The sequence below is a fragment of the Pan paniscus genome, chromosome 1 (assembly GCF_029289425.2).
Source record: "Pan paniscus chromosome 1, NHGRI_mPanPan1-v2.0_pri, whole genome shotgun sequence".
In the NCBI taxonomy this organism is placed as follows: domain Eukaryota; kingdom Metazoa; phylum Chordata; class Mammalia; order Primates; family Hominidae; genus Pan; species Pan paniscus.
Window position 1 is genome coordinate 198179815 of NC_073249.2, and position 24070 is coordinate 198203884.

Consider the following 24070-nt stretch of genomic DNA (forward strand, 5'->3'; position numbering starts at 1 on the left):
GTTCTGTACAAAAAAGAAGAAAACGGAATCTTTTTTTTTTTTTGAGACAAAGTCTCACTCTGTTGCCCAAGCTGGAGCACAGTGCAACCTCCACCTCCCGTTTTCAAGCGATTCTTCTGCCTCAGCCTCCTGAGTAGCTAGGACTACAGGCACGTGTCACCATGTCCAGCTAATTTTTTTATTTTTAGTAAAGACAGGGTTTCACTATGTTGGCCAGGCTGGTCTTGAACTCCTGGCATCAAACGATCCGCCCTCCTCAGCCTCCCAAAGTGCTGAGATTACAGGCGTGAGCCACCACACCTGGCCTGAAAAAACAGATTCTTTTTGTTTTTTCTGAGACAGAGTCTCATTCTGTCACCCAGGCTGGAGTACAGTGGCACCATTTTGGCTCACTGCAACCTCCATCTCCTGGGTTCAATCGATTATCCTGCCTCAGCCTCTTGAATAGCTGGGACTACAGGCCCTCGCCACCGCACCCGGCTAATTTTTGTATTTTTAGTAGAGACGGGGTTTCACCATGTTGTCCAAGCTGGTCTTGAACTCCTGACCTGAGGTGATACACCTACCTCGGCCTCCCAAAGTCCTGGGATTATAGGCGTAAGCCACCGAGCCCAGGCAAAAACAGATTCTTTACTGGGAGACAGAATGTCACCATTGTGTCATAAGACTTCTCCAAGGTGGGTTAATTTGGAATCCTGCTTACTTTCAAAAGTGAGCTGAGGGTTATCAAATAATAACTACATTTATGAGCACTTCTGCTCTACCAGGCATGATGTGGACACTTGGCATATGCACTGTTGGCTCATTAGCGTGTAAGCTCCCTGAGCCAGTGACCACCTCCCAGCTCAGTGTCAGGGATATCACAGGCACACCCAAAATCTTACTCTTCAATATCTTTCCTTTTAAATTATTTCATTTTTAAATTAACTTTTAATTTTTTATTGTGATAAAATAGACATCACATAAAGTTTACCATTTTAACATTTTTTTTGAGACAGAGTCTCGCTCTGTCACCCAGGCTACAGTGCAGTGGTGCAATCTTGGCTCACTGCAACCTTCGCCTCCCAGGTTCAAGCAATTCTCCTATTTCAGCCTCCAGAATAGCTACTCCAGAGTAGTAGGACTGCTGGCGTGCACCACCACACCCAGCAAATTTTTGTATTTTTAGTAGAGGCGTTGTTTCGCCATGTTGTCCAGGCTGGTCTCAAACTTATGACCTCAAGTGATCTGCCCGCCTCGGCCTCCCAGAGTGCTGGGATTACAGGCATGAGCCACTGTGCCTAGCCAGAATTTGACTGTGCTAATTGCTTCCTATAAGTAGTATTGTACAATATTTGTCCTTTTGAGTCTGGTTTATTTAACCTGGCATAATGTGTTCAAAGTTAATTCATGCTATGGCATGTTTCAGTACTTCATTCCTTTTTATGACCAAATAATATTTCCATTGTATAGACATCCATTGATTTGGTGTATCCATTTATCCTTTGATGGACATTTGAATTGTTTATACTTTTTGGCTATTGTGAGTAATGCTGCTATGATGCTATGAACGCGGGTGTACGAATATCTGTTCAAGTTCCTGGTTTCAATTATTTTGCGTCTATACCCCGAAGAGGAATTGCTGGATCACATGTTTATTCTGTGTTTCTTTGTTTATTTATTTATTTATTTATTTTTGAGATGGAGTTTTCCTCTTGTTGCCCAGGCCAGAGTGCAGTGGCACGATCTCGGCTCACTACAACCTCCACCTCCTGGGTTCAAATGATTCTTCTGCCTCAGCCTCCTGAGTAGCTGAGATTACAGGCATGCACCACCACGCCCAGCTAATTTTTTGTATTTTTAGTAGATTCAGGGTATCCTCATGTTGGCCAGGCTCGTCTCGAACTCCTGACCTCAGGTGATATACCCACCTTGGCCTCCCAAAGTGCAGGGATTACAGGTGTGAGCCACCGCACCCTGCCCTGTGTCGATTTTTTTCCTTTTTGTCTTTTTTTTGAGACGGAGTCTCACTCTGTCGCCCAGGCTGGAGTGCAGTGACGCACTGTCAGCTCACTACAATCTCTGCCTCCCAGGTTCCCACATTTCTCCTGCCTCAGCCTCCCAAGTAGTGAGGACTATAGGTGCACACCACCACGCCCAGCTAATTTTTTTTTTTTTTTTTTTTGTGACAGAGTTTCACTGTGTTGCTCAGTTGCAACCTCCGCCTTCTGGGTTTAAGCAGTTCTCCTGCCTCAGCCTCCTGAGTAGCTGGGATTACAGGCACGCGCCACCACACCCAGCTAATTTTTGTATTTCTAGTAGAGACGGGGTTTCACCATGTTGGTTAGTCTGGTCTTGAACTCCTGACGTTGTGATCCGCCTGCCTCGGCCTCCCAAAGTGCTGGGATTAGGGGCGTGAGCCACCATGCCCGGCCTTTTTTGGTTTTTTTGAGAGGGTCTTCATTCTGTCGCCCAGGCTGGAGTGCAGTGATGTGACCTCCGCTCACTGCAGCCTCTGCCTCCCAGGTTCAAGAGATTCTCGTGCCTCAGCTTCCCTAGTAGCTGGAATTACAGGCGCACATCACCAAGCCCACCTTTTTGTATTTTTAGTAGCATTCCAATCTCCCTTGGTTTAATGTAGAGGAAGGGATCCAAAGGCTTAGGGAAATTGGAACGCTAGAGTGGATTAGTCACTTTAGACCTACTCATCCCCACTGGGAGGGTCCAGAAGACCTATCCTTCACCATAGGGTATAACCTTGTGAAACAGATTTCTGAAGGGAGCACCCGTGTCCTTGAAGAGCTCTGTGATTGCTCCTCTCTGTATGCCAGATCGTACAGTGGGAACTGCACTCACTCAATTGGAAAACTTAAACGCAGTGGGAATAATTAAATCCCAAGGTGGCAAGAGCCAAGTGGCAACACTCAACCATCAAAGGCAAAGCAGATGTAGTTACCGTAATGGACAGCAGAGGCAAAGCAGCAATCGGAATAGTCTGACTCATTGATAGAAAGCCTACTGAATTCTTTTTTTTTTCTTTTGAGACAGAGTCTTGCTCTGTTGCCCAAGTTGGAGTGCAGTGGTATGATCTCGGGTTACTGCATCCTCCCCCTTCTGGGTTCAAGTAATTCTCCCGCCTCAGCCTCCCGAGTAGCTGGGATTACAGGCATGTGCCACCAAGTCCAGTTAATTTTTTTTCTTTTTTTTTTTTTTTGAGAGGGAGTCTTGCTCTATCGCCCAGGCTGGAGTGCAGTGGCGCAATCTCGGCTCACTGCAACCTCTGCCTCCCAGGTTCAACAAAGGTTTTTACAGTCTGGGACTACAGGCCCATGCCACCATGTCCAGCTAGCTTTTGCATTTTTAGTAGAGACGGGGTTTTACCATGTTGTCCAGGCTGGTCTTGAACTCCTGGCCTCAAGTGATTCACCCGCCTCAGCCTCCCAAAGTGCTGTGATTACAGGCATGAGCCACTAGGCCCAGCCCAATTTTTTTTTTTTTTTTTTTTTTTTTGAGATGGAGTTTTGTTTTTGTCAGCCAGGCTGGTCTTGAACTCCTGGCCTCAAGTGATTCACCCGCCTCAGCCTCTCAAAGTGCTGTGATTACAGGCATGAGCCACTATGCCCAGCCCAATTTTTTTTTTTTTTTTTTTTGAGATGGAGTTTTGTTGTTGTCACCCAGGCTGGAGTACAATGGCACAATCTTGGCTCACTGCAACCTACACCTCCCGGGTTCAAGCGATTCTCCTGTCTCAGCCTCCCGAATAGTTGGGATTATAGGTGCCCGCCACCATGCCCGGCTAATTTTTTGTAGTTTTAGTAGAGGCGGGGTTTCGCCATATCGGCCAGGCTGGTCTTGAACTCCTGACCTCAGGTGATCCACCTGCCTCGGCCTCCCAAGATGCTGGGGTTATAGGCATGAGCCATTGCACCCAGCCCACCTGGCTAATTTTTGTAAATTTTTAGTAGAGACCAGGTTTCGCCATGTTGGCCAGGCTGGTCTCAAACTCCTGACCTCAGGTGATCCACCTGCCTTGACCTCCCAAGGTGCTGGGATTACAGGCCTGAGCCACTGTCCCTGGCCCAATTTTTTTTTTTATTTTTGTAGAGACAGCGTTTTGCCATGTTGTCAGGCTGGTTTCAAACTCCTTACCTCATGTGATCTGCTGCCTTGGCCTCACAAAGTGCTGAGATTACAGGTGTGAGCCACCATGCCCAGCACCTACTGCATTCTTAATTTGTATAAATAGAAAATTTCCAGGTTGAGTGGACAAAAGACTAATTTGAATTATAAAACAGAGAATCGGCCAGGCGTGGTGGCTCACGCCTGTAATCTCAGCACTTTGGGAGGCCAAGGCAGGCAGATCACCTGAGGTTGGGAGTTCAAAACCAGCCTGACCAACATGCAGAAACCCCATCCCTACGAAAAATACAAAATTAGCCAGGCGTGGTGGCACATGCCTGTAATCCCAGCTACTTGGGAGGCTCAGGCAGGAGAATCGCTTGAACCTGGGAGGCGGAGGTTGTGGTGAGCTGAGATCGTGCTTTTGCACTCCAGCCTGGGCAACAAGAGCGAAACTCTGTATCAAAAAGAAATAGAGAAGCATGGTCTCTCAAGCAATTTCCAGACTTGAGCCAGTTTACAGACCCAGAACTCCTTGAATGAAGGGGAGGCCAGGTCCCCTTGAAGAACGACCCCACTACACTATGGACAATTTATACTGCTAATCTTTCTCCCATATTTCCCCAAGGAGACCTCTGGGCTAAGTTAATTGTGCATTAGGGAAAGGGGAATAATTAGACCTTTGAGGGAGTACTGGACGCTGGCTCTTAGCTGACATTTATTCCAGGGGACCCAAAACATCACTGTGGTCCTCCAGTTAGAGTAGGGACTTATGGAGGTCAGGTAATTACTGGAGTTTTAGCTCAGGTCCAACTTACAGTGGGTCCAGTGGGTCCCTGTACTCATCCTGTGGCCATTTCCCCAGTGCCAGAATGCATAATTGGCATAGACATACTTAGTAGCTGGCAGAATCCTCACAATGGCTCCCTGAGCAGTAGGGTGAGGGCTATTGTGGTGGGAAAGGCCAAATGGAAGCCATTAGAGCTGCCTCTGCCTAGAAAAACAGTAAATAAAAAACAATATTGGGCCAGGCACAGTGGTTCACACCTGTAAGTCCAGCACTTTGGGAGGCTGAGGCGGGCAGATCATCTGAGGTCAGGAGTTCAAGACCAGCCTGGCCAACATGATGAAACCTTGTCTCTACTAAAAATACAAAAAATTAGCCAGGCATGGTGGCAGTTGCCTGTAATCCCAGCTACTCGGGAGGCTGAGGCAGGAGAACCACTTGATTCCGGGAGGCGGAGGTTGCAGTGAGGTGAGACTCCATCACTGCACTCCAGCCTGGGCAACAAGAGCAAAAGTCCGTCTCAAAACAAAACAAAACAATATCACATCCCTGGAGATTTTGCAGAGATTAGTGTCACCATAAAGGACTTGAAAGACAAAGAGGTGGTGGTTCCCACCACATCCTCGTTCAACTCTCCTATTTGGAGAAGAAGGCAGGCGGATCTTGGAGAATGACAGTGGATTATCCTAAGCTTAACCAAGTGGTGACTCCAGTTGCAGCTGCTGTACCAGATGTGGCTTTATTGCTTGAGCAAATTAACACATCTCCTGGTACCTGTTATGCAGCTACTGATTTGGCAAATGCCTTTTTCTCCATTCCTGTCCATAAGGCCCACGAGAGGCAATTTGCCTTCAGCTTGCAAGGCCGGCAATATACTTTCACTATCTTACCTCAGGGGTATATCAACTCTCACAAAGCTGGTATATCCAGCTTTGTGTCATAATCTTGTTCGCAGAGATCTTGATCACTTTTCCCTTCCATAAGATATCACACTGGTCCATTACATTAATGACATCATTATGCTGATTAGACCCAGTGAGAGAGATGTAACAAACACACTGGACTTACTGGTGAGAGATTTGCATGCCGGGGAATGGGAAGTAAATCTGACTAAAATTCAGGGAACCTCTACCTCAGTGAAATTTCTAGGGGTTCAGTGGTGTAGGGCCTTGCCTGTCGAGATATTCTTTCTAAAGTGAAGGATAAATTGCTGCATTTGGCACCTCCTACAACCAAGAAACAGGCACAGTGCCTACTGGGCCTATTTGGATTTTGGGGGCAACGCATTCCTCATTTGGGTGTGTTGCTCTGGCCCATTTATCAAGTGACCCGAAAGACTGCCAGTTTTGAGTGGAGTCCAAAACAGGACAAGGCTCTGCAACAGGTCCAGGCTGTTGTGCAAGCTGCTCTGCCATTTGGACCATATGACCCAGCAGATCCAATGGTGCTTGAGGTGTCAGTGGCAGATAGGGTTGCTGTTTGGTGCCTTTGGAAGGCCCCCATAGGTGAATCACACAGAGGCTTCTAGGACTGTGGAGCAAGGCCCTGCCATCTTCTGCAGATAACTACTCTTCTTTTGAGAGACAGCTCTTGGCCTATTACTGGGCTTTGGTAGAAACTGAACGTTTGACTATGGGTCATCAAGTCACCATGTGACCTGAACTGCCTATCATGAACTGGGTGCTTTCTGACCCATCTAGCCATAAAGTTGGGTGTGCACAGCAGCATTCCATTATCAAATGGAAGTTGTGTATATGTGATCGGGTTAGAGCAGGTCCTGAAGGCACAAGTAAGTTGCATGAGGAAGCGACTCAAATGCCCATGGCCCCCACTCCTGCCACCCTGCCTTCTCTCCCCCCAGCCTGCACCAATGGCCTCATGGGGAGTTCCCCCGATGAGCTGACAGAGGAACGGAAGAATAGGGCCTGGTTTACAGATAGCTCTGCATGATATGCAGGCATCGCCTGAAAGTGGACAGCTGCATCACTACAGCCCCTTTCTAAGATATCCCTGAAGGACAGCGGTGAAGGGAAATCTTCCCAGTGGGCAGAACTTTGAGGAGTGAACCTGGTTGTGCTCTTTGCTTAGAGGGAGAAATGACCAGATTTGCAATTATATACTGATTCATAGGCTGTAGCCAATGTTTTAGCTGGGTGTTCAGGGACTTGGAAGAAGCATGATTGGAAAATTGGTGAGAAAGACATTTGGGAAAGAGGTATGTGGATGGACCTCTTTGAGTGGTCAAAAACTGTGAAGATATTTGTATCCCATGTGAATGCTTACACATGGTGACCTCAGCAAAGGAGGTTTTTTTTGTTTTTTTTTTGAGATGGAGTCTTGCTCTGTTGCCAGGCTGGAGTGCAGTGGCACGATCTCGGCTCACTGCAACCTCCGCCTCCCAGGTTCAAGCGATTCTCCTGCCTCAGCCTCCCGAGTATCTGGGACTACAGCTGTGTGCCACCACACCCAGCTAATTTTTTTGTATTTTCAGTAGAGACAGGGTTTCACCGTGTTAACCAGAATGGTCTCGATCTCCTGACCTCGTGATCTGCCCGCCTCGGGGTCCCAAAGTGCTGGAATTACAGGCTTAAGCCACCGCGTCCAGCCAGCAGAGGAGAATTTTAATAATCAAGTGGATAGGATGACTTGTTCTGTGGACACCACTCAACCTCTTTCCCCAGCAACCCCTGTCATCGCCCAATGGGCCCATGAACAAAGTGGCCATGGTGGCAGGGATGAAGGTTACTAATGGGCTCAGCAACATGGACTTCCACTCACCAAGGCTGACCTGGCTACGGCCACGACTGAGTGCCCAATTTTCCAGCAGCAGAGACCAACACTGAGCCCTTGATATGGCACCATTCCTCGAGGTGATCATCCAGCCACTTGGTGGCAGTTTGACTATATTGGACCTCTTCCATCACAGAAAGGGCAGAGGTTTGTCCTCGCTGGAATAGACACTTACTCTAAATATGGGTTTGCCTATCTTGCATGCAATGCTTCTGCCAAGACTATCATCCGTGGACTTATAGAATGCCTTATCCACCATCACGGTATTCCACACAGCACTGCCTCTGACCACGGCACTGACTTTACAGCTAAACAAGTGCAACAGTGGGCTCTTGCTCGTGGAATTCACTTGTCTTACCATGTTCCCCATTATCCTGAAGCAGCTGGATTGATAGAACAGCGGAATGGCCTTTTGAAGTCACAATTACAACGCCAACTAGGTGACAATTCTTTGCAGGGCTGGGGAAAAGTTCTCCAGAAGGCTGTGTATGCTCTGAATCAGCGTCAAATATATGGTACTGTTTCTCCCATAACCAGGATTCAAGGGTCCAGGAATCAAGAGGTGGAAATGGAAGTGGCACCACTCACCATCACCCTTAGTGATCCACTGGCAAACTTCTTGCTTCCTGTTCCCATGGCATTATGTTCTGCTGACCTAGAGGTCTTAGTTCTAGAGGGAGGAATGCTGCCACCAGGAGGCACAAGGATTCCATTAAACTGGAAGTTAAGATTGCCTCCTAGGCCAGGTGCACTGGCTCACCCCTATAATCTCAGCACTTTGGGAGGCCGAAGCGGGCAGATCACCTGAGGTCAGGAGTTCAAGACCAGCCTGGCCAGCATGGTGAAACCCCGTCTCCACTAAAAATACAAAAAAAATTGGCTGGGCATGGTGGTTCACGCCTGTAATCTCAGCACTTTTGGAGGCTGAGGCAGGTGGATCAACTGAGGTCAGGAGTTCGAGACCAGCCTGGCCAACATGGTGAAACTCTGTGTCTACTAAAAATACAAAAAAATTAGCCAGACGTGGTGGTGGGCGCTTGTAATCCCAGCTACTCAGGAGGCTGAGGCAGGAGAATCGCTTGAACCTGGGAGGTGGAAGTTGCAGTGAGCTGAGATCACACCACTGCACTCCAGCCTGGGCGACAAGAGCAAAACTCCGTCTCAAAAAAAAAAAAAAAAAGGCTGGGTGCAGTGGCTGACGCCTATAATCCCAGCACTTTGGGAGGCTGAGGCGGACAGATCACAAGGTCAGGAGATCGAGACCATCCTGGCTAACACAGTGAAACCCCGTCTCTACTAAACATACAAAAAAAAAAAAAACTTAGCCAGGCGTGGTGACGGGTGCCTGTAGTCCCAGCTACTTGAGAGGCTGAGGCAGGAGAATCGCTTGAACCCAGGAAGCGGAGGTTGCAGTGAGCCGAGATTGCACCACTGCTCTCCAGCCTAGGCTATAGAGCAAGACTCTGTCTCAAAAAACAAACATGTGACGTAAGATTTATTACCTTCATATCAGACCGGACCTGGTGGCTCACGCCTGTAATCCCAGCACTTTGGGAGACTGAGGCAGGCCGATCACTGGAGATCAGGAGTTCAAGAACAGCCTGACCAACATGGTAAAACCCTGCCTCTACTCAAAATACAAAAATTAGCCGGGTGCAGTGGCACACGCCTGTAATATCAGCTACTCAGGAGGCTGAGGTGGGAGCCTCGCTTGAACCCAGGAGGCAGAGGTTGCTGTGAGCTGGGATCACACCACTGCACCGCTGCACTTCAGCCTGGGTGACAGAGCAAGACTCCATCTCAAAAAAAAAAAAAATTATCAATTTGATTGGATTGAAGGATACAAAATATTGTTCCTGGGTGTGTCTGTGAGGGTGTTGGCAAAGGAGATTAACATTTCAGTCAGTGGACTTGGAGAGGCAGACCTACCCTCAATTTGGGTGGGCACCATCCAATCAGCTGCCAGCACAGCTAGAATAAAGCAGACAGAAGGTGGGAGAAGCTGACTTGCTAAATCTTCCAGGCTTCATCTTTCTCCCATGTGGGATGCTTCCTGCCCTCAAATATCAGACTCCAAGTTCTTTGGCTTTTGGACTCTTGGACTTAGACCAGTGGTTTGCCAGGGGCTCTTGGGCCTTTGGCCACAGACTGAAGGCTGCACGGTCGGCTTCCTTAGTTTTGAGGTTTTGGGACTCAGACTGAGCTACTATTGGCTTCCTTTTTTTTTTTTATTTTTTTGAGACGGAATCTTGCTCTGTTGCCCAGGCTGGAGTGCAGTGGCGCAATCTCAGCTCACTGCAAACTCCACCTCCCAGGTTCACGCCATTCTCCTGCCTCAGCCTCCCGAGTAGCTGGGACTACAGGCACCTGCCACCACGCTGGGCTAATTTTTTGTATTTTTAGTAGAGACGGGGTTTCACCGTGTTTGCCAGGATGGTCTCAATCTCCTGACCTCGTGATCCACCTGCCTCGGCCTCCCAAAGTGCTGGGATTACAGGCGTGGGCCACCTCGCCGGGCCTTTTTTTTGAGACTGAGTTTCGCTCCTGTTGCACAGGCTGGAGTGTAGTGGCACTATCTCGGCTCACTGCAACCTCTGCCTCCCAGGTTCAAGCAATTGTCCTGCCTCAGCCTCCCGAGTAGCTGGGATTACAGGCGCATGCCACCATGCCCCGCTAATTTTTGTTTATTTTAGTAGAGACAGTGTTTCATCATATTGGTCAGGTTGGTCTTGAAATCCTGACCTCAGGTGATCCGCCCGCCTTGGCCTCCAAAAGTGTTGGGATTGTAGGCATGAGCCACCGTGCCCAGCCCACTATTGGCTTCCTTGCTCCTCGATTTGTAGATGGTCTATCATGGGACCTCACTTTGTGATCATGTGAGTCAATTCTCCTTAATAAACTCTCTTTGGCCAGGTGAGGTGGCTCACACTTGTAATCCCAGCACTTTGGGAGGCCGAGGCAGGCAGATCACAAGGTCAGGAGTTACAGACCAGCCTCACCACCATGGTGAAACCTTGTCTCTACTAAAAAAAAAAAAATACAAAACTTAGCCAGGTATGGTGGGGTGCGCCTGTAATCCCAGTTACTCAGGAGGCTGAGGTAGGAGAATTGCTTGAACATGGGAGGTAGAGGTTGCAGTGAGCCGATATTGCTCCACTGCACTCCAGCCTGGGCAACAGAGCAAGACTCCATCTCAAAAAAAGTTTTAAAAATTAAATAAAATAAAAATAAACTCCCTTTCATATATACATATGTCCTATTAGTTCTGTCCCTCTAGAGAACCCTGACTAATACAGATTTTGGTACCATGTCAGCCAGGCTGGTCTTAAACTCCTGATCTCAAGTGATTCGCCCGCCTTGGCCTCCCAAAGTGCTGGGATTACAGGCATGAGCCACTGTGCCCGGGCTGTGTTGATTTATTTTATTTTATTTTATTTTATTTTATTTTATTTTATTTTATTTTATTTTATTTTTATGTGACGGAGTATCCCTGGAGTGCAGTGGCACGATCTTAGCTCACTGCAACCTCTGCCTTCTGGGATCAAGCAATTCTCCTGCCCCAGCCTCCTGAGTAGCTGGGATTACAGGCGCCCGCCACCATGCCTGGCTAATTTTTGTATTTTTAGCAGAGATGGGGTTTCACCATGTTAGCCAGGCTGGTCTTGAACTCCTGACCTCAAGTGATCCACTCACCTCAGCCTCCCAAACTGCTGGGATTATAGGCATGAGCCACCATGACTGGCCCACACCTAGCTAATTTTATAAATTATTTGTAGAGATATCTTTAGGTCTTGAACTCCTGGCATCAAGGGATCCTCTCACCTTGGCTTCCCATAGTGCTGGGATTACAGGTGTGAGCCATAGCAATGGTCTTTATTATTATTATTATTGTTATTTTGAATTATTGTCTGGCAGCCTCTTGGGCCAGAGTAGACTCAGAGAGACTCCCGATATATATTTTTTAATAATAGCTATCCTAATGGGTGTGAAGTGCCATCTCATTATGGTTTTGATTTGCATTTTCCTAATGATTAGTGATGCTGAGCATCTTTTCATGTGCTTATTGGCCATCTTTGGAGAAATGTCTATACAGGTCCTTTTGCCCATTATTGAACTGGGCTGGGTTTGTGTTGTTGTTGTTGAGTTATGAGTTCCTTATGTATTTTGGATATTAATCCCTTATCAGATATATTATTTACAAATATGTTCTCTGATTCTGTGGATTGTCTTTCCACTCTGTTGATAGTGTCCTTTGATGTACAAGGGTTTTCTTTTTTTTTCTGAGACGGAGTTTCGCTCTTGTCCAGGCTGGAGTGCAATGACGCTATCTCGGCTCACTGCAACCTCTGCCTCCTGGATGCAAGCGATTCTCCTGCCTCAGCCTCCCGAGTAGCTGGGATTACAGGCATGCACCACCATGCCCGGCTAATTTTTTTTTGTATTTTTAGTAGAGACAGGGTTTCACCATATTGTCCAGGTTGGTCCTGACCTTCTGACCTCATGATCTGCCCACCTCGGCCTCCCAAAGTGCTGGGAGCCACCATGCCCGGCCTTTTTTTTTTTTTTTTTTTTTTGAGACAGAGTCTCACTCTGTTGCCCAGGCTGGAGTGCAGTAGCACGATCTCGGCTCACAGCAACACCGCCTCCCGGTGCAAGCAATTCTCCTGCCTCAGCCTCCCAAGTAGCTGGGATTACAAGCGCCTGACACCAGGCCTGGCTAATTTTTGTATTTTTAGGAGCGACGGGGTTTCACCATGTTGGCTAGGCTGGTCTCCAACCCCTGACCTCAGGTGATCCGCCCACCTCGGCCTCCCAAAGTGCTGGGATTACAGGCGTGAGCCACCGCACCCGGCCGGGTTTTTCATTTTAATTTTAAAATTAATGTTAACATTTTAAAATTTGATGAGGACCAATTTATTTTTTGTTGCTTGTAAACCATTGTTTATATCCAAGAAATCACTGACAAATTCGATGTCATTTTCCCCTGTGTTTTCTCTAAGAGTTTTATAGTTTAAGGTCTTACATTTAGGTCTTTAATCTTTTTTTTTTTTTTTTTTTTTTCTGAGACGGAGTTTTGCTCTTGTTGCCCAGGCTGGAGTGCAATGGTGCGGTCTCGGCTCACTGCAACCTCCGCCTCCTGGGTTCAAGCAATGCTCCTGCCTCAGCCTCCTGAGTAACTGGGATTACAGGCATACTCCACCACGCCTGGCTAATTTTGTGTTTTTAGTTAGAGAAGGGGTTTCTCCATGTTGGTCAGGCTGGTCTTGAAATCCCGACTTCAGGTGATCCGCCCACCTCGGCCTCTAGGAGTGCTGGGATTACAGGCGTGAGCCACTGCGCCCGGCCTTGAATTAATCTTTTGTGTATGGTATAAGGTATAGAAAAAGTTTGCTAAGGCCTGGTGAAGGTAATTTCAATTTCCTCTGCTTCATAAAATAACATTGCAGGCCGGGCGCGATGGCCACGCCTGTAATCCTAGCACTCCTAGAGGCCGAAGTGGGCGGATCACCAGATGAAGAGATGGAGACCATCCTGGCCAACATGGTGAACCCGTCTCTACCAAAAATGCAAAAATTAGCTGGGCGCGGAGGCGCACGCCTGTAGTCCCAGCCACTCGGGGGGCTGAGGCAGGTCTCCTAAAGTCAGGGACTAGGTCTATTCCATTTGTTGCTATACTGTAACACAGTCGCCAAATAATTTTCTCATACGCGCGCCACCACGCACGTATGATTTTTAAATTCGTTTGTTGGTGGGGCCTTCCTGCTTTGTTGCTTAAGCTGGCCTCCCACACGAGAACACGCAGGGTTATCCCACTTCCGCTTCTATAAGTGCTAGGATACAGGTCTGAATTACCTTGCTAATTAGGTTACCTGCGTTTCATACAAATAACTACGCAGCCTCTAAAAAAAAACAACACAGAACCTCTCCTCGGTTACAAACAGCACCACTTACTCCAAACGCATAACATTTCATCTAACATGCAACAGTAAAAAAGGGCGCCGGGACCAACGATCACCAGCTGCCCAAATACCAAAAAATTATGCTTCCGAAATCTCTTGATGTCGATTCCGCACGTAGAGCAATCGAGTTGCCCTACGTGTGCCACTCACGACAGAAGCCCTTTTTGCTTTCTCTGTCACCAAAGCAGGGTGGCAGTATTACCAAATCCATTTTTTGGTAAAGGTGAACACAAAAATCCAAGCAACTCTTTATTTCAACTTCCTGAAGTTGAAGAGCGAATTCCATTTCTTCTGAACTGAAAGGAAGACTTCACAAGGAGAATCTAGAATTTGTCCTTTCGATTTTTTAGTTAGAAGAAAAATGTAGTGAGTTGATATGCAAATATACTCAGGGCTTGCTGGGAATGTGCTGGCGGGCACCGAGGGAGTGGCGGGGAAGAGCGGCTGCGCGAGCGAGGGAGGAACCGCTCCTTCCGGTTGCAGTAAATGCTGGGTCTCTCTTGTCAACTGCTCACAACAGAAGGCGTCTCATGGCGTTGGAATACCGGCTCTCACCGGCTGTAGGTATCTGACTGGGGAAGACAAGAATCACAACCTATCCAAATTGAAAATGTGTAACTTGTGCCACCCCTAGCCACCACCTTGGAGCAGCCCAGGCAGGCGTGCAGTGGAAGCACAAGGTCACAAGGTCACGCATAAGCTGATTATCATGGTGTGTTCATATTGTGGCATGCTATATGCTGCACTTCGAAGGAGTATTAGAATTTTTTTTTTAATCGAGTGAAAAGAGTTGTAGAATAAGGTACAGCATAGCATTAATGTGAAAAATGAAATACTGTACCTCAGATGACTGAAGTAGATCTTTATCAACACAATTTTTTTTTTTTGAGACGGAGTCTCGCTCTGTTGCCCAGGCTGCAGTGCAGTGGCGCGATCTCGGCTCACCGCAAGCTCCACCTCCTGGGTTCACGCCATTCTCCTGCCTCAGCCTCCCAAGTAGCTGGGACTACAGGCCCCCGCCACCATGCCCAGCTAATTTTTTGTATTTTTAGTAGAGACGGGGTTTCACCGTGTTAGCCAGGATGGTCTCGATCTCCTGACTTTGTGATCCGCCCGCCTCGGCCTCCCAGAGTGCTGGGATTATAGGCGTGAGCCATCGTGCCCAGCCTGTTCCCATTTTTTTAATGGATAATGATGGACGGGTGCTGTGGGTCATGCCTGTAATCCCAACATTTTGAGAGCCCAGGAGTTTGAGACCACAATGGGCAACATATAGAGACCTCGTCTCTACCCCAAAATAAAATATTAACTGGGCATCGTGGCATGGGCCCGTGGTCCCAGCTACCCCAAAGGCTGAGGCAGAAGGATTGCTTGAGCCAGGGAAGTCAAGGCTACAGTGAGCCATAATCATGCCACTGCACTCCAGCCTAGGTGACAGATGAAGATCTTGTCTCAAGAAAATAAAAAAAAAAACAATATGTGACAATTGTAAAGAAATTGAAACAGCACAGAGATGATATAAAATGTGAAAATGCTTCCTCCAAACTGTGAACAGTTTAGTGTTTATCTTGCCAGACTGCTTTCTATGTATGTACACATCGTATATATATAAAAATAAATGTTTTCAGGCCAGGCATGGTGGCTCATGCCTGTAATCCCAGCACTTTGGGAAGCTGAGGTGGGTGGATCACCTAAGATCAGGAGTTTGAGACCAGCCTGGCCAACATGGTGAAACCCTGTCTCTATTAAAAATACAAAAAATTGGCCAGGTGCGGTGGCTCACGCCTGTAATCCCAGCACTTTGGGAGGCCGAGGTGGGCAGATCACTAGGTCAGAAGATCGAGACCATCCTGGCTAACACGGTGAAACCCCGTCTCTACTAAAAATACAAAAAATTAGCCGGGTGTGGTGGCAGGTGCCTGTAGTCCCAGCTACTTGGGAGGCTGAGGCAGGAGAATGGCGTGAACCCAGGAGGTAGAGCTTGCGGTGAGCCGAGATCGCACCACTGCACTCCAGCCTGGGCGACAGAGTGAGACTCTGTCTCAAAAAAAAAAAATTGGCCAAGTGTGGTGGCAGGTGCCTGTAATCCTAGCTACTAGGGAGCTGAGGCAGGAGAATCACTTGAACCTGGGAGGCAGAGGTTGCAGCGAGCTGAGACTGTGCCATTGCACTCCAGCTTGGGCAACAAGAGCGAACTCCGTCTCAAAAAAAATAAATAAATAATAAAATAAAGTAAAATGTTTTCAACACAAAATATAGACTGTTAGGTATTTTACTTTCTTTAATATATTTTAATAATACATGGAGTTCCCTGCTCTTTACAAAGTAGAAGTCACAAGAGAAAGGAGATAAATAAACAGCTCTTACATTGTAATAGGAAGCAGATGTGTTGTATAAACTTGTGAGAAGCCCAGAGATGGTGCTGTCAATTGCTCTTCCTATCATCCACCAGTGTTATCTCTCTCTCTGTCTTTTTTTCTGAGACAGTGTGTTGCTCTGTTGTCCAGGCTGGAATGCAGTGGTGCAATCATAGCTCACTGCAGCCTGGAACTCCTAGGCTCAAGCAGATCCTCCTGCCTGTCAGTCTCCTGAGTGGCTGGGACTACAGGTCCACACCGCCATGCTGAGGCTAATTTTTTTTTTTTTTTTTTTTTTAGAGACAGTGTCTCCCTATCTTGCCCAGGCCGGTCAAACTCCTGGGCTCAAGCAGTCCTCCTGCTGCGCCTCCCAAAGTGTTGGGATTACAGGTGTAAAGCCACCACATCTGACCTTATCTCTCTTTTTTTTTTTTCCCAGACAGTCTCACTCTGTTGCCCAGGTTGGAGTGCAGTGGCACGATCTCGGCTCGCTTCAACCTCTACCACCCAGGTTTAAGCGATTCTCATGCCTCAGCCTCCTGAGTAGCTTGGGACTACAGGCACGCGCCACTACACCCGGCTAATTTTTAAAATATTTTTAGTAGGTTTCACCCTGTTGGCCAGGCTGGTCTCAAACTCCTAACCTCAAGTGATCCACCTGCCTCGGCCTCCCAAAATGCTGGGATTACAGGCGTGAGCCACAGTGCCTGGCCTGGCCTTATCTGTTTTTTTTTGTTGTTGTTGTAGTTTTGTTTGAGATGGAGTCTTGCTCCCGTCACGCAGGCTGGAGTACACTGGCTCAATCTCTGCTCACTGCAACCTCCACCTCCCGGGTTCCAGCGATTCTCCTTCCGCAGCCTCCTGAGTAGCTGGGGTTACAGGCGTGCGCCACCATGCCCAGCTAATTTTTGTATTTTTAGTAGAGATAGGGTTTCACTATTTTGGCCAGGATGATCTCCATCTCCTGACCTCGTGATCCTCCTGCCTCAGCCTCCCAAAGTGCTGGGATTACAGGCGTGAGCCAGGGTGTCCAGTCCTTATCTCTTAAAAAAAAAAAAAAAAGAAGAGGCCAGGCGCGGTGGCTCCTGCCTGTAATCCCAGCATTTTGGGAGGCCAAGGCAGGCGGATCACGAGGTCAGGAGATCGAGACCATCCTGGCTAACATGGTGAAACCCCATCTCTACTAAAAATACAAAAAATTAGCCGGGCGCGGTGGCGGGCGCCTGTAGTCCCAGCTACTCGGGAGGCTGAGGCAGGATAATGGCATGAACCTGGGAGGCGGAACTTGCAGTGAGCCGAGATAGCTCCACTGCAGTCCGGCCTGGGTGAAACAGCAAGACTCCGTCTCAAAAAAAAAAAAAAAGAAAAGAAAATTCATCTACTTGGGAAGCTGAGGTGGAGGAGGATCGCTTGAACACAGGAGTTTGAGGCTGTAGTGAACTATGATTGTGTCACTGCACTCTAGCCCTGGTGACAGAGTGAGACCCTGTATCATTTAACAATCGCCATAATTTCACCGTTCTTCCAACACCTTCCCATTGTATACTGAATATAATCTCAAGTCCCCATCATAGTCTAGGCTAAAAGGTCCAGACTATAACAAACCCCTGCCCACCTCTCCAAACTCATTGTCTTTCCCGGTTACCAAAGCTCCAGCCACCTTGGCCATCTTGGTCCTTGAGTAAGTGTTTTCCTTACTGAAGACCATGGCTCAGGCCATCAGGCAGCTAGATAAGTCTGGCTTATTCCAGTATTCTCTTCTATCACCCTTTTGTGCAGTTGCTAATGGTCCGTTTCCCACTCTAGGTTGCAAACTTTCTAAGGACAGAGATCATCCATCTTAGCCACCAGTTATGTACTCAGCACATAGCAAAAGGCTTGTCACACAATGAGACTCAAACACTTGTCAAATGAACGTATATACATTCAACCTGGGTCTTAAAAAAGATGTATAGGCATTCAACAACAAAAAGTGGTATGCCGGACCCTAAAAAGAATGGAGAGCAGTGGCAAGGAAATAAGGCTAGGAATACAGCTTAGAGCCCAATGTTCATGAGGACTTGAATCTGAGAATTTGGATTGGGTGGCAGTGTAGAGGGTGGACTGGGAACGTGGTAGGATGAGGATTAGGAAGATATAAAGACAGGGCAGGATGCCGCACCAATCTGGGCACCTCTTCCTAATTTCTGCTGGCAGATACTGTGGCTCACTCTGGCCTGTCACAGCTCTTTATACAATTTTTGGTGTGTTTGTGGGTTCTTCTCCATCTTACTGTGAACCTTACAGATGCTGGAATTGGGTCTTACTTGCACGCCTAACATTCCAGCATACAGTAAAAAATAACAGCTGTTCTCTTTTTTTTTTATTTTTATTTTTGAGACAGAGTCTCGCTCTGTCGCCCAGGCTGGAGTGCAGTGGCGCGATCTCGGCTCACTGCAACCTCCGCCCCTCCAGGTTTAAGCAGTTCTCTGCCTCAGCCTCCGGAGTAGCTGCGATTACAGGCGCATGCCACCACGCCCGGCTAATTTTTTGTATTTTTAGTAGAGACGGGGTTTCACCATCTTGGCCAGACTGGTCTTGAACTCCTGACCTCGTGATCCACCCTCCTCGGCCTCCCAAAGTGCTGGGATTACAGGCGTGAGCCACATAACAGCAGTTCTCACCAAGCATTTGACAGCCGAAAAACTGAAAGCATTAGAGAATGCTACAGGACAGGCTTTGGCTTAGTAGTGAGTTCTGAGTTCAAGCTGAGGCTCTGCACTTATTAGCTAGAGCTTTGCTTAATCTCTCACAGGTCTCCTCTAAATGATTAAATGGCGTAACGGAGGTAAGCGGATTAGCACAATTCCCGGCAAACAGTAAGCACTCAATTGTTACTACTGAATTGCCAGTTCACAGGCACAACCAACCGATCTCTCTCATCTCCTGGTTCCTCTGTTGCCAACTTCCTCGTTGAGGTCCAACAGGATACCTGTGGGGTAATGTGTCCCAGATGATATCCCAGTCCTGACACCAAGACAAAGGCACCAACCAAAAATGGCGACCTCAAAGCCATCCGAGGGCGTCAATTACCCGTCATGCTACCGATAGATAAATAAGCAGCGTCGGGAAGAAAAGTTAGTGAAGGATTCTTAACACCGGGTTGGAATACGCAGAGCTCGCTCATGCTGCCACTCAACCACAAGCAGTTAAAAGCGCAAGCTGCAGGGTGTAGCTACACACAGCTCAATATCGCCACCACGTGTCGGAGGGCAGTCTGCGCCTGCGCAAGCGAGGCTCGCGCCCGCCGGCCGGAAGAGCCGCGCGTTTCCGGGTTGGAGGCGGGGAGCGGTGCCGGAAGTAGTCGGGGAGGGCCGCGCAGTCGGACCGGCTGCTGAGACGAACGCTTCACTGGGGCAGTCTCCGCATATCATGGGGAGATAGACGCTGCTGCCTGTGAGTCTTGGGCCCTGGCAGTTGAGGAACAAGAGCGGGAGGAGGGAGTCAGGACCCAGACCTACAGTGGGTCAGTGTTCGAAGGACCAGGTTGTGGACGAGACGGGGCTGTGAGGATTCAGGCTCTTGGGAAGGGACTGACTGAGAGGATCAGGCTCGGAGAAGACGCGGCTGTGGGGACCCGGGCTCCAAGACGGGACTTAGGGAACGGGGACGGATGCGAGTTCTCCGGCATCTGAGAGAAAGTGGTCTGAGAGGAGCAGGATTATGAGGACCCGCACTCCTACGAGGAAAGGGTCAGAAAGGAACGGGGCGTGAAGACACAGGCTCCGGAGAGGTAAAAGTGGAGCGGTGAGGACTTGGGCTCCTAAGAGGCAGAAGCGGGACAGTGAAGACCCGGGCTCCTAAGGATTCAGAAACGGGGCAGCGAAGACTTAGGTTCCTGAGGGGCAGAAGCAGACAGAGAAAACTTGAGTTTGGAAGGGAACAGAAGCGGGCAGTGAAGACTGGGGCTTCTTTGGGCACGGGATCCGGGCTTTGAGACTCCGAGTTCCTGAGTCTCGGAACAGGGCTGTGAGTACCCAAGCTCCTAAAAGCCTTGGATCTAAGGGACCATGGATATAAGATCAGCCTACAAAGTAAAGGGAAAGGGTTTGGAAAAGATTTAGTGATCCATTTTTTCACAGTATTCCCTGAACCCAGAGAGATAAAGGACGTATTCAGGGGAAGACAACTTCTCCTTCGCACTGCCTACTTGGCTCTTGGCAAGCTTTTCTTGTGTCAGATACTCAATCTAGGAAGCCCACATGCAAACATCTTCATTTTCTGCTTCATTCTTGGGAATCAGATGTGAAGTTGAAAACAGTTGGAACTCAGTTATGTACTTGATAAGTGCTTTAAATCCCATTCCACTCAACCCTGAATGAGCGCAGATCTCTGCATCTCAAATAAAAGAATGTCAGTGATGGAAGAGTCCCAAAAGATCATCTTTTAAAAACTCCTATTTTACATTTAAGAAGGCTAAGGTTCAAAGAGGCTTAGGATTACAGTGAGGCAATGGTTAGTTAGATCATAATTTTAATACAGTACCCTTCTGTGCGTAGCAAATGAGATGCTTGGTTCATGTTCCTTAAATGCTTCTAGAATCTTTGCTTTATCTTCAAACTCAGGAGGGAATTTTTTTTTTTTTTTTTTTTTTTTGAGACGGGTTCTCTCTCTGTCGCCCAGGCTGAAGTGCAGTGGCTCAGTCTTGGCCCCGTGCACCTCCAACCTCCTAGGCTCAAGCAGTCTTCCCACCTATACCTCCTGAGTAGCTGGAACTACGGGCGTGTGCCACCACGCCCTGCTAATTTTTAAATTTTTTGTAGAAACAGGGTCCCACTATATTGCCCAGGCTGGTCTCAAACTCCTAAGCTCAAGTGATCCTCCCACCTTGGCCTCCCAAAGTGCTGGGATTACAGGCATGAGTCACCTCGCCCCCCTTGCAGTTTTTGTTTTTGTTTTGTTTTGTTTTGTTTTTTTGAGACAGAGTCACCCAGGCTGGAGTGCAGTGGCATGATCTCGGCTCACTGCAATCTCTGCTTCCCCGGTTCAAACGATTCTCCTGCCTCAGCCTCTCAAGTAGCTGGAATTACAGGTGTGTGCCACAATGCCCGGCTAATTTTTGTATTTTTAGTAGAGACAGGTTTTTGCCATGTTGGCCAGGCTGTGTTTCGAACTCCTGACATCAAGTGATCCGCCCGCCTCAGCCTCCCGAAGTGCTGGGATTATAGACATGAGCCACTGCGCCCGGCCCAGTTTTTATTTCCAGTAAAAACTGGAAATTTTTACAGTTTCTGATAATTTGAGTGTTGTTACTGTATTGACATTAATACAGTAAATGTCACTTAATAGTAAGGAAACCTTTATTTTTATTTTTGTGTTTTTGAGACAGGGTCTTGTTCTGTTGCCCATATTGGAGTGCAGTGGCATAATCATAGCTCACTGCAACCTATATTCTTGGGCTCAAGCACTCCTCCTGCCTCAGCCTCCTGGGTAGCTGGGACTACAGGTATGAGCCACTACACCCAGCTAATTTTTAAGTTTTTTTGTAGAGACAGTGTTTGGCTGTGTTGCCTAGGCTGCTGTTGAATTCTTGGCCTCAAATGATTCTCCCGCCTTGGCCTCCCAAAATGTTCTTATAGGCATGAGCCACTGCACCTGGCTGGAACCTTTAAATAAAGCTCAGTGTTATTTATTTATTTAATAAGCTGTTTGGAAAGTCATAAATAAGTGTGTCCTGTATTTTTAGTGCAAACATTTACTAGGGATGGCTGCTTTTGGATAAGGATGGTGGGGAGACTTGCACCAGTCACTTCCTTCAATATTAATATCTTTTTCTGAAACCTACTCATACTAACCAGGCACAGCTTATGCACTATCGAGTATTCTATGATTTAATTATCACAGCCCCACAAGTTAGTTATTGTCAGTCCCGTTGTACAGATAATGAAATAGGTTTAGAGAGGTTACTTTGCCTGAAATCACACAGTGACCCAACCCCAGTTACATGTGCCTCGAAAACTTTTTTCTACTCTTCTAAGTGGATTCCTCTCAGTTTGTCCATCAGCAAAATAGAAGTAATCGTTATACAAAACATATAATTGAATGAAAGCATCCCCTCCTTCTTAAGGCACCTTTAAATGTCAAGGACTATAACATATTAGGGTACTTATGTATTGTGGCATTTGAGAACTAAATTCTGTTTTCACAGAAGCATAGATTATTCAAGATAGAAAAATGGGAACTTTGTAGAGCTTTTCCTTGCAATGTAGAAAGACATTTAATTTTAGATTTGGGAGGCCAAGAAAGACTAATTTGGACTGGGCATGATGGCTCACGCCTGTAATCCCAGCACTTTGGGAGGCCAAGGCAGGCAGGTCACCTGAGATCAGGAGTTCAAGACCAGCCTGGCCAACATGGCAAAACCCCGTCTCTACTAAAAATACAAAAATTAGCTGGGCATGGTGGCACGTGCCTGTAGTCCCAGCTACTCTGGAGGCTGAGGTGGGAGAGAATCACTTGAATCCTGGAGGTGGAGGTTCAATGAGCCGAGATTGTGTCACTGTACTCCAGCCTGGACAACAGAATGAGACTCTGTCTAAAAAAAAAAAAAAAAAAAAGTAATTTGGAAAACAAGGGCTTAAATTTGATTAATTTTCCAGTTAATTATATCATGAACTAGATGTTTAGGGGAATTGGGCTTAGTTAAAACTACTATTTTTTCCCCAGGGTTAGCCTGTACTATTTGCAAGCACCTATTATATATAAATGATCAAAACTAACTTATACCAACTTATAAGGGAAAGCATACCCATGCCCATGTCACCACTTCAAAGTACTTGATGGTTTAATTAATGATAATTTATTCCTGAGTTAACATCCTTACCTATACTTGCAAAATGTACTTTATTTCATTTGTGGCTCTAGCGTTGACTTATTATAATAGGACTTCAAAATACCCGATCAGAAAATCATTGCATTATAATTAGAGCCGATAGGAACAAAGGACAAAAGGACATATTACCTTTTTTTTTTTTTTTTTTTTTTTTTTTTGTGAGACGGAGTTTCGCTCTTTCACTCTTGTTACCCAGGCTGGAGAGCAGTGGTGCGATCTTGGCTCACTCCAACTTTCACCTCCCGGGTTCAAGCGATTCTCCTGCCTCAGCCTCCCATGTAGCTGGGATTACAGGCATGCGCCACCATGCCTGGCTAATTTTTGTATTTTTAGTAGAGACGGGTTTCACCATGTTGGCCAGGCTTGTCTCGAACTCCTGACCTCAGATGATCTGCCTGCCTCGGCCTCCCAGAAGGTGGGAGGTAGAAGTTGCAGTGAGCCGAGATCACACCACTGCACTCCAGCCTGGGCAACAGAGCAAGATTCTGTCTTAAAAAATTAAAATAGGCCAGCCGGGCGTGGTGGCTCACGCCGGTAATCCCAGCACTTTGGGAGGCTGAGGTGGGCGGATCACGAGGTCAGGAGATCGAGACCACGGTGAAACCCAGTCTCTACTAACAATACAAAAAAAATTAGCTGGGCACGGGTGCCTATAGTCACAGCTACTTGGGAGGCTGAGGCAGGAGAATGGCGTGAACCCGGGAGGCGGAGCTTGCAGTGAGCAGAGATTGTGCCACTGCACTACAGCCCGGGCGACAGAGCAAGGCTCTGTCTCAAAAAAAAGAAAAAAAAAAAAAATAGGCCAGGTGAGGTGGCTCATGCCTGTAATCCTAGCACTTTGGGAGGCTGATGTGGGCAGATCACCTGAGGTCAGGAGTTCGAGACCAGCCTGGCCAACATGGTAAAACCCCGTCTCTACTAAAAATATAAAAATCAGCTGGACATAGTGGCGTGTGCTTATAATCCTGGCTACCTGGGAGGCTAAGGCAGGACAATCGCTGGAACCCGGGAGGCAGAGGCTGCAGTGAGCCGATATTGCGCCACTCCAGCCTGGGTGATAGAGTGAGACTCTGTCTCAAAAAAAAAAAAAAAAAATTAAAATAGGCCGGGCGCGGTGGCTTATGCCTGTAATCCCAGCACTTTGGGAGGCCGAGGTGGGCAGATCACCTGAGGTTGGGAGTTCGAGACCAGCCTGACCAACATGGAG

The 24070-nt window shown here is 47.5% G+C and overlaps 1 protein-coding gene, 1 long non-coding RNA gene and 1 other non-coding gene across 5 annotated transcripts in view; 1 reads left to right on the forward strand and 2 right to left on the reverse strand.

The window, feature by feature from the left end:
• Positions 1-11090: 11090 nt before the first annotated feature.
• Positions 11091-19167, reverse strand: LOC112438007 (uncharacterized). Its single transcript, XR_008620463.2, has 2 exons — positions 18902-19167; positions 11091-14207 (listed from the first exon to the last, which is right to left on the reverse strand). It is a non-coding gene; the product is annotated as an uncharacterized LOC112438007 (long non-coding RNA).
• LOC112438483 (U11 spliceosomal RNA) lies at positions 13668-13801 on the reverse strand. Its single transcript, XR_003026905.1, has one exon. It is a non-coding gene; the product is annotated as a U11 spliceosomal RNA (small nuclear RNA).
• Positions 19168-19292: 125 nt separating the features above from the next.
• TAF12 (TATA-box binding protein associated factor 12) overlaps positions 19293-24070 on the forward strand; it is a 40000-nt gene continuing 35222 nt past the window's right edge. Inside the window, exon 1 of one of the 3 annotated variants that reach the window (XM_008953415.4) lies at positions 19293-19427. The gene's annotated coding sequence lies outside the window, so the exon portion shown is untranslated. Of the gene's footprint in view, positions 20001-24070 lie in introns of all 3 variants that reach the window. The other 2 variants (XM_008953416.5, XM_063593562.1) reach the window with 2 other exon arrangements.